The following is a 10,456-nucleotide window of genomic DNA, read 5'->3' on the forward strand; positions in this document are numbered from 1 at the left end:
TCTTGATCTGGACCTCAAGTCCACGAGTTTTTTTCCTTTCAAAAGCTTATGTAATTGTTTTGATTTTTATTGCCAAATTTGGCCTAAATTTACCACACCGAGAAATCGTCGTGTATCTTTTACGCCTTTCGGTGTTTCCATTTTAGTGATAGTTTTAACTATTTTCGGATCAGGTCGGCAACTATTTGTTTTCTTCAAAAACAAACAGAAGAAACCTATTGGATGATCTAAAAAAATTCACACGTTTCGGCGTTCAAAGATGCGCCAGACTTTAGAATTAATTTCATGACCATTTATAGTCTTTCGTCATGCTGTATTTGCGTTTCCTCAAAACTAAGAACATTGCCCGTGTGGCAAAATGTTCCGCCATGTCGTTTTAGAGTTTCTGACATTCTTTTCTGAAAATATTCAGGCACGGAACTGATTCCGAATGGAAGGCGATTAAAATAATATCTACAAATACGCGTAACGAAAGTTGTATGGCGACGTAAATTTACTGACAGGTTTTTCTGCCAAATGCCTGAGTTTGCATCAAGTTTGGCGAAAAACTTTGCACGTGTAAGTTCTGCAAGGGACTTTTCAACTGATGGTAGTGGGTGGTTCTCTTTTTTCTGATTCATTCAGTTTAGTGAGATCAACGCAAATTCTTACGACACCCTTTGGTGTAGGAACAATCATCATTCCCGTGCAACACTGACTTCATCTGCATTTGAAATAACACCCATGTTTTCATTCTACCCAACTCGTCTTGAACGTTATTCAGTAAAGGGATAGGAACCTTTCTTTGGTTAGGTAAGGCATAAGCTTTGTTATTTTTGTCGAGAGTTATTGTATAGCACCATTTTGCTTTCCCTAGGGCTTCAAACAAATATGGGAATTTATCGTGGTAATCCTTATATAAATCTATGGAATTATCATGAATTTCGCTTGCATTTTGTTGGGTTTCATCTGAGGGATTTACTAAAGATATATTTACCTGTTCAATAATCTTAAAAGACTGAATCACGGGCCTGCCCAAGTGTGCCTGATTCAGTTCATTTGCAACAAATATGTCGTACACGGAATGCATAGTTCGATTCCAGTTCACATGTACATTTTCCTAACGCTTTAAGGTCATAGTTTCCAGGTCCATACAGATTTTGATCAGACCATGATACTTTTTGGTCTCCGATTTTTCATAAATCCCTCTCAGGAACTACAGTCACATCAGCTCCAGTATCAATCTTGAATAAAAATGTAGCGTTGTTCAACCTCACCCGCGTTATTCACAGCTGACCCTTCTTTGTGATAATAGTCCCAAGAAATTCAGGTTCCACTCATGATTCTATCGTGCGAATTGTTGATTTTGACAGCATTTTGCTTAGTGTACCATTTTGTTACATATGTGGCATTCTGCTTCTTTTGCTGGACATTGGTCCCGAGAATGATTAACATTGATTCCACAATTCATGCATCCTTTTCTGCTGACATTATTCTGTTGAACGTTTGTGATTTTATGTTTCTGCTTCCCATATTTCAGCAAAGAGGATTTTACTGCATCCATTACAGTCATTTGTTCTCCAGTTGCTTTTCACTACCCCATTGTTATGGAGCTTAATTAACGGCAGACTCTACAGTTAGATTTGTATCTAATGGCATTGTTTCCGACCGTTTTGAATCTCGCAGTCCAAGTACAAGTCGATCTCTAATCATTTCATGATGTAGTGGCCTGAAATTAAAATTATCTGCTAACACATGACGAGCAGTAACAAAACTGTCAACTGTTTCTCCCTCCTCCTATTTTCGTTAATTAAATTTTGCTCTTTCAAAAATTACATTCGTCTTTGGAATGAAATATCGCTCGAATATATCTGTCATGGGTTTCCACTTGTTTTGATCTTCCTCTGTCAGGCGGAACGAAGACAAAATGTCATCAGCTTCACTTCCCATGCAATAAATCAACGTATTACAATATTAAGTATAATTGGAAATAGAAGCAGCATGTGAAATCATACATAACATAGATATTGACGAGTTGTTTAGTTTTTAAGTGGAGTTACATTCCTCTTCTGGATGAAAACTTCACATCATTTATTGTTCTTCTCATCTCAACCACTTTCACAAGTGATCATCAGAAATAATTCAGCTTTTATTTCTTTTTCACTTGCTTTCCATTATTTGTTTTAAAAATCAAATTAGTTATACATAATGGCTATTTATATTTGGCCCTAGTCCACAATGAAATTAGCTGGCATGGAAGGTTGGTGGCAATTTAGTATACTATCCCCAAAATAAATGTGGGAGAGATGTACAGACCAACAGCAGCAAAACAATATGTAATCTCAACCGTAACACCCTGATTTACAGTTTTGAAGACTATGAAATTTTATATTTCTAATATATTGAAATTGATCCACATTAGTAAGTCCCATACAAGGAAATCTGCATTCTTATGCAATACTTCTTAGTGTAATTAGGTTCAAACATACGTTTTATATTGATTGTAAATAATTCTATTTTATAAATTATCACTTTTGATTGTCCTTAGTACGATAAGTGCAAAACAAATACAACTCATTTTTTCATCGCCTGCTACCACATCAGGACATCAGAACTGGGTGGGAGGAGGGTACTTGACAATAGCCATGGTTAAGTATTGTATAATTCAAATTCGTTACACCCCTATAAAACTACATTTTAGTAGCCTCAGTATCTTACCCATGGCTATTGTTTAGCTGAATTTGTCAGTAAGGAGGGTTGGCTGATGCTCATTTGAACTGATCAAAGGCAAAAACTGGAACATACACACCACTAGAGAAGAGGTCCATGTTATGGAAGGTTTGTATTTCTCGAGGCCACATGTAATATAATGATGGGACCCAGAGAAAAGATGTCAGCGGTTTGTTGTAATAATGAGCAGAGCTCAAAGGAGGAAAAGATGTTATGGGAACGCCAAAATGCTGCCTTCATGGTGTCCTCAAAGGAGGAGTGATTAACGTAGGCCCAGGAGGTAGCAATGGCTCGAATCTCTTGGGGTTTAACTTCATAAAAAGGTATCGATCAGTAAAAGATTGGTACGCTCTTTTGATCGTGGTGACAATATATCGTGAACAAAGGTAGCTTAAATTTCTACAAAGCCCTTGAGAGGGAGAAAAAGACGTTTATTTCCTTTCCTTTTCTTTCGGATACCTTAAGATAGAAACGGAGTGCCCTCGTTGGACATTCAAATGTATTTGTATCAGCTACGGCACAGATTCAACTGAGACTGGGGATTTCTATTGGTAACGGAGCTATATAAGGCATTTTTTCTTTGGATAAACTTCCTGGTTGACAAAGGAGCAGCAGGGAGGGCGAATCGGACATTTGTCTAAATCGTCATTTGGTTTAATTAATACTTTCTGCACTCAGCGGATCCGGTGTCGTCAGCGCCTGGTAAAAAAAAAAAACGACGTCGTCGTCGGGGGGATCGTCCAAACGTCATTTGGTTTAATTAATACCTTCTGCGCGCCGATCCCCAGCGTCGTCAGCGTCCGGTAAAAAAGCGCGACGACCGCGTCGATGTCATCGCCCTCCCTGCTGCTAAGTGGCTATTTACAATTTAACCGAATATTTGGTCGAGTCCGATACGATATCGTGTCCGAGGATCATGTAAATTTATCGTTACAAATCCATGTGGGGTCGACTGAGCATGACTAAAAAAGTTTCGAAAAACATTAAAGTCCATGTCACCGCCGCACCATGTCTGCCAAATATTTCGTAGCGTGTGTGTATCAACGCCGTTGAATACAGCAAGAATATTACAGTTGTCTCTGATTACTTTTGGAATCTGAGTGTATCGTTGAGTGACATATATCACGTCAGTGTTTTTATGCCTGCCTCTGGAAAATATCCTAGCTGGGTTTTTTTGATTGTCTAACATAACATCATCGTACACGACTAGATTGTTAACGTCGCCATCAATATCATCGATACCTGGTGCATCATTGATATCTGTAATAAACTCGATGACATTTTTTTTAGCGATCGCTGATGCATTCTCGTTGAAATCTTTAAACACCTCGTAGCATCGTTGATCATCTACGCTAGGGGCGATTAAATACAACTTATCCCACTTCATCCATCTCATTATTAAATTAAGTAACAATTGCGTCTTGCCGGATCCAGATGGTCCGATGATAATCATCCGGATCGAGTTTGGTAACGCTGCAACATGCTTAACTGGTTCTCTTGTTTTAGTCGCTGAAAAGTCAACTATATTCATGTCTCTATACATAAATTATGGATCTATATTGTGTGAAGTGTAGAGTACGTACTGGCACAAATGATATGACAACCGTTACAACAAGAAATAATAGATCGGCGCTTACTGGTAGGTGTGTACAATGCGGTATAAAGAAATTTAGATTTATTTCTATTAGACCCGGGGATGTTTTAAAAAAAAGCGAGGAGGTGATATTGCAGCCAAGTTATCAAAACTCCCCGGAACCCCGTGGGCAAAGTATACAGGAGAAAAACACCTCCCAGGATATAGCTACTGTGGCCCCGGAACGCGATTAGATATCAGACTCGATGATCAAAATCAGCCCAAACCCGGTGAGTATCCAATAAACGCTATCGATAAGGCGTGTCATGCTCATGATGTTGCTTACTACAAAAGTAGCGATCTGCAACAGCGTCATATCGCGGACGTAAAATTAATTCACGCGTTAAATGCTATTCCTGATAAATCCTTCAAGGAAAAATTGGCCTCATGGTTGGTAAAATCGGCTATGAAAGGTAAATTAATGATTGGAAGCGGAGCTTCTCGCGCTGGTAATTGAAAACGCTAGCGTTTATAATAACAACATGGAATCCATCTATTATTCTCCGAGAGGATACTGGAAGGGGAAGGCCGCAGTTGGTAAGCTTGCAAGCGCTGCAAAGGAAACAAGGGCCACTGCGGCTAATTGGTTATCCAAACAGGCTATATGGCAAATCTATCTACCACCGCCTAAACAAATCAACTTTTCGCGCTTTGATGTCATCGTACCTAATGAAGTTCATCAGGCTGATATACTATTTTTGCCGCATGACAAAGGTTACAAATACGCGCTAACCGTAGTTGATGTTGCGAGTCGATACAAACAAGCGGAGCCGTTAAAAACAAAGTCAGCAACTGAAGTAGCCGATGCGTTTGAGCGGATTTATCGAAGAGGTCCTCTGCGCTGGCCAAATCTATTACAAGTTGATCCCGGTAGTGAATTTCGCGGCGCTGTTCTATCAACGCTGAAACATCATAGCGTCGCGATACGACGAGGTCATACTGCGCTACATCGTGATCAGGCAATTGTTGAACGATTCAATCGGACTGTTGCTGAACGGTTATTTGGATATCAATACGCGAAGGAATTCATCCAAGAAAAACGATCTCGTGAATGGGTTAAAAGGTTGCCAGGCGTAATTGCAGCGTTAAATAACGAGATTACCCGAGCAATCAACATGAAGCCCGGCGACGCGATTAAATACGAGTATATACCCGGAAGATCAAAAATAGATAGCGTTTCCAAGCCGATTCTCGGCGATGTTACCGTGAGATATCTATATGAACCAGGAGAGCTTGAAGGCGGTAAAAAAAGAGCTACTGATCCTATCTGGAGTGTTACCACACATAACATATCAACGATAACACGATCAACTGGTAGACCACCGATCTATAGACTGGATCCAACTGCCCCACAGCGGGGGTTTACACGCGAGCAACTACAAGTGATACCTGACGATACTCAATTACCCCCGCGTGGTCTTAACTAGCGCCGTTGCGTCTATTGCACTCAAGACAGGTCAACCTCACATTGTTTTTGACATGACCGAGACTGTTATCGATCCTGTCCACGGTCAATTGGCGAGCGTCTTTATCCGAATAGCGCCAACTCATTATACAATTACAACTCGCGCAGTGATTATTCTGTTGTTGTCGTAGCGAGATTATTAATTCGGCATCAATATCAAAACGCCGCTGTTTTTTTTTTATCCTGTTGGCGGTAACCCGAGAGTTTTCTATCAATGACGCTTGCATCGATGATGTCGTTGTCGTTGGTGACTCCGTCACTGACTCCGTCAATAACAATTCTTCGAAGCTGATTTATCCTTCGTACTCTGGACACTGCAAGATAGACTAGATTCGACCATTCGATGCGATTATCAACCATCCTAACAATTGTATCCGTGATAGTCAGTCCCTGCGAGGAATGTATTGTCGTTGAGTATCCTAGCGTCCACGGGATTTATCAGCACGTAGCGCGTCCTCGACGACGCTGATATCAACGAGCACGATATCATTCAGCAGGAGAATTTGTTTTTTTGTCCCTGACGCTGTCGGGGCCGGGATTTCAACTTCAATGTTCTGCCGCCGTGTATCCGCGGGTCTATAACATAACGGCACTGGGCGAGTAGGAAACTTTTCCTTATGCAACGTAAACAACTTCCGCTGAAGTGTGTCTCTGACTATCTTTCTACTCGCTACAATCAAATCGTTTGGTCTCCATGTTTCCCAGAATTCATTTAACGGCGTTTCCGGAATCACCTCGCGGACTATTTCACATTGAATTCTATCCGGTTGTAATCTGATTAATTTTTTAACCTCGCGCAGTTGTTCATCAAGTGCTCGGTAATCAGTATCGGTTTCTTCATAATAGTCCACAAAACCCTTTAACCAATCATGTGGACCCTCGCCGACAAATGGTGGTGGTTGGCCATGGTCGCCACACATGATCACCGCTGTATTCGCGCGCAGCAACCACTCAAGAAACATTTGTAAAACATCTAACGAAACAGTACATATTTCGTCCCAGATGATAACCTCGGGAATAAATTTTTCCCCCATTCGATCAGGAGTCCACTCACCGCCGCTGTATCGAAAAAAGCTGTGATAAGTAACGGCGTCAACATTTCGTTGTTTTATCTCTCGCGCTAGTCTATGGGTTGGTGTAAGCACGATTATACTTGCCCGCGTTCGAAATAATTCAATTGCCCGAGTCGTCTTTCCTGACCCGCCACAGCCGCTTAAATAAACTGTTTTATATCTACAAATTGGATCAGAACACGGTGGTGCATCAGACCATTCTGACAATTTATCACCGCGTAAGTAATTGTTCTCAACGGTGACATCTGCTGATGGGGAATAATCGCGTCGTATTTCTTTTTTAATTCTCCATGTGCCCCAACTCTCGTCCGGACTAGTAAACTCGGCTATGTTTCCCTTATACTTCGCGTCTATGTAAAATGAATCAACGGCTACTCTAACCGCGGTGTTGGGAAATCTATTTATCGTCGAGAATAAATTGATAGCGGCGTAACCCAGCATAGACGCCCTCAAATGCGGGTATGCTGGGCTGTCTCCATCGCTGTAGGTAACAACTGTACCCAACCTTGTTCCATTGGACAAGAAAGCTGTTTTACAGTTCACGTATTTATTTTTCGCCACTGCGTCCTTGATTACGAAATCATATTCTGCGTCATCTATAATCAGCCGTGAGCAATATCGTTTGTAGTCGCAGTTTTTTCCACCTTGTGTGAACTTACCAATTATTCTTCTACCGAGATCTTTTGCCTCTCTGTTTCGTTGGTTGAATATCTTTTTGGACCATTCGACGATATATTCCTCGTCGGCATCAATGTGTTTTCTGGACTCGTCAATTATGCTATCTAGACGCTCCGGTTCTGGTAACCAGACTTCAGTCTGCGCCCGGTATGATATAATCGCGTCACTGACAATCAACGAAATTAGCATGCTACAATCAATCATATACCGTAGCAGCGCTATTGACAACCACTTTTTTTTAGCCATGTGTCTACCGATCCAAATATAACAACAGCGATGAAGCCCTGCCGCGAATTCAAATGATACTACGCGAGCGAATCCGGTTAAATCAAAATCAGGCAGTGGTCCATTAATAGCAACACGAGTCATTTCATGTCTGGGGTGTCCAAATCGTTTGAAATACTCAGCGGCGGATCCATACCCGAGAAAACTCGCTGGATAACAGGCAACCATATCAACGGAAATCATAGCGTCGCGGCTGTATTCAGTGTTCCATAGTCCACCGTGATAGTATTCCAAACAACTGGATTGTACATCCGGTAGAAATTCCTTGCGTGTTGGACTCCACGCATTTTTCCTTGCTGCAACATGAGCCGCAACCGATGAAATCGTAAAACAATTTGTTAGCAGTTGTTCATCATGCTCCTCAAATTCTATGGCGGTTTTTTTCATCTTGTTGTGAAACGCTTCAGTGCGGTATAATTCACCGTTTGGTCTTACAAACTGATCAAAAGTATCCGCATCGTTTTCAGCGCTGCGAAGTAACCACACTGACACAGGGTCGTTTTTACACAAGCAGGCAATAGCATCAAATAGTTTCCTCTCCGCGAGAAAACCATCTTGTATAAATTCCCCCGGGATATACTTTACCGTTCTATCCCGTGGAAACGCTTTGATCGCGGGCGTCCACGCGTGTTCGTTATGATCAATAATTTTAATTGGGGCTCCCTTTGATTTATACTTCGATTCGTGTAATACTTCACCGGTTATCGTTGTAACGGTTATTGGAAATCTTAACGACGTTTCTAGTCTCGCTATGTCGCTGATGGTTGCTCCACGCTCGCGCACTGTCTCCTCCCACGGGTTGATTTTGCTACGTCGTAAATCAGTCAACTTGTTTCCTCGACATGCATTTGTAAAATGCTCTATTATTCGTTCTGCTACACAATTTATCCCCGTTGACTGTTTCATCGGCGCTAGTTTTCCGATATCAGGTTTCTTATTTAACGGGTATATTCCATAAACAACTGCTGTTTCAGGATACGCTCGTTCATAGTATGGTCTGTCAATTCCGGTTAACAGCCCCGGCTTGGAGTCGCGGCTAACAATGACTGTTTTCTTGTCGCTGAGAACTGGTTCAAATTTATCACGTATGATCCAATTACCCGATTCCACCCGGACAATGAATTTTACTCTAAAGAAATACTTGCTGGAGCCAAGTTGTGATATTATCGTTGCTGCGCGGTTGTCGTTCATGGTAGCATCAACAACACCATCAATTCGAAATGTTGACCAACTATGAGATGCACCATCACGCTTGAATTCATCGATACAATCGCGTATTTTATTCAACAGGGTTTTATCGTTTATTAACGCTTTTGGTGTGTCCTTGAGGACTCTATCGAGATTGAATTTAATATTTTTCCAGGGCTTAATTGCTGCTAATCTCTCGAACTCATCCATATAATTAAAACAAGTATTTAAATGAAAGAATATAGTATAATGAATAAATGCAAATGGTTAATGATTGGGTCGATAACCCCGTGCAATAAATCATGTAGAGGTGAATTCTGCGGGTATCATTTACAAAGCGTTCGTAATGGTTCTCTTGGCCCCCTCCCGTGCTTGGTTTGCCACGTTGGTGTAAGAGGAAAATCGCAGTTGTGTATTAATTGTGGCGGAAAGCGATACAGAGAGTTAAAACGTTATTACGACAAGCGAATTAAAAACGCCGTCATTGACCCCACCGCCGACTTCGTCATCAAAACCCACCAAGACTACGTTGAAAGGTTCATAATTAAACCAAATAATGAATTAGACAAGTAGTATTATTATACAAATGGACCAAGAATTTCAGCCGCATCCTGTGCTCGTTAATTACGAGGCATCTCGCGACGGCGTTGTTCGAAACCGCAGACTGAAGAAGCCGGTTGGTACCGTAAATAATCAGGGGTATTTGATGTTTGGTGCCTGAAAGAAGAAGTATTATGTTCACAGGATGGTATTTGAAGTATTCAACGGATTAATCGAGAATGGGCTTGTGATTGATCATATTAATAATAATAAGACTGATAACTCTCTTATAAACTTGCAAGCTATCTCGCAAAGTCAAAATACCAAAAAAGGCGAAACTGGTAAATACTCAAAGAAAGCAAAACCCGTAAAGTCATTTGATACAACAACTCACGAAGAAAAAACTTTTCAGTCGATGAATGAAGCCAGTAGATACTTTGACATTTGTATCGCCTCAATACGAAAAGTAGCAGAACGAGTATATCAAACAGCAATCTCAAAAAAGACCGGGCATAGAATTCGATTTTCATATGTAAATATCAGCGAGTGACGAAGTCACCGGCGCCTATGGCGCTGACGAAGTTGCCATGACAATAAATTGTCCATTCCGGAAGAAAACGAATGTTAACACACTGCCTAGAGTTCATTGTTTTTTATTTAAAAACAAGATGTTTTATAAGAATAATGAATATCGAAGACATCAATAATATATTAGCCGAGATTTCAAAATTAAAAAATCAAGGAATTGAATTATCTGATAGTCTCGACAGCGAAAAAATATTATCCGATTATGAGATTATTAACGAACAATCGAAACGGGGGCGTTTTACCCTGGCCCGCGAGTACTTTTTTATAAAACGAATACAACATGCGATTAATGAGAGC

This window comes from Sinohyriopsis cumingii, unplaced genomic scaffold (assembly GCF_028554795.1).
Source record: "Sinohyriopsis cumingii isolate HCF-2022 unplaced genomic scaffold, ASM2855479v2 utg000695l, whole genome shotgun sequence".
In the NCBI taxonomy this organism is placed as follows: Eukaryota; Metazoa; Mollusca; class Bivalvia; order Unionida; family Unionidae; genus Sinohyriopsis; species Sinohyriopsis cumingii.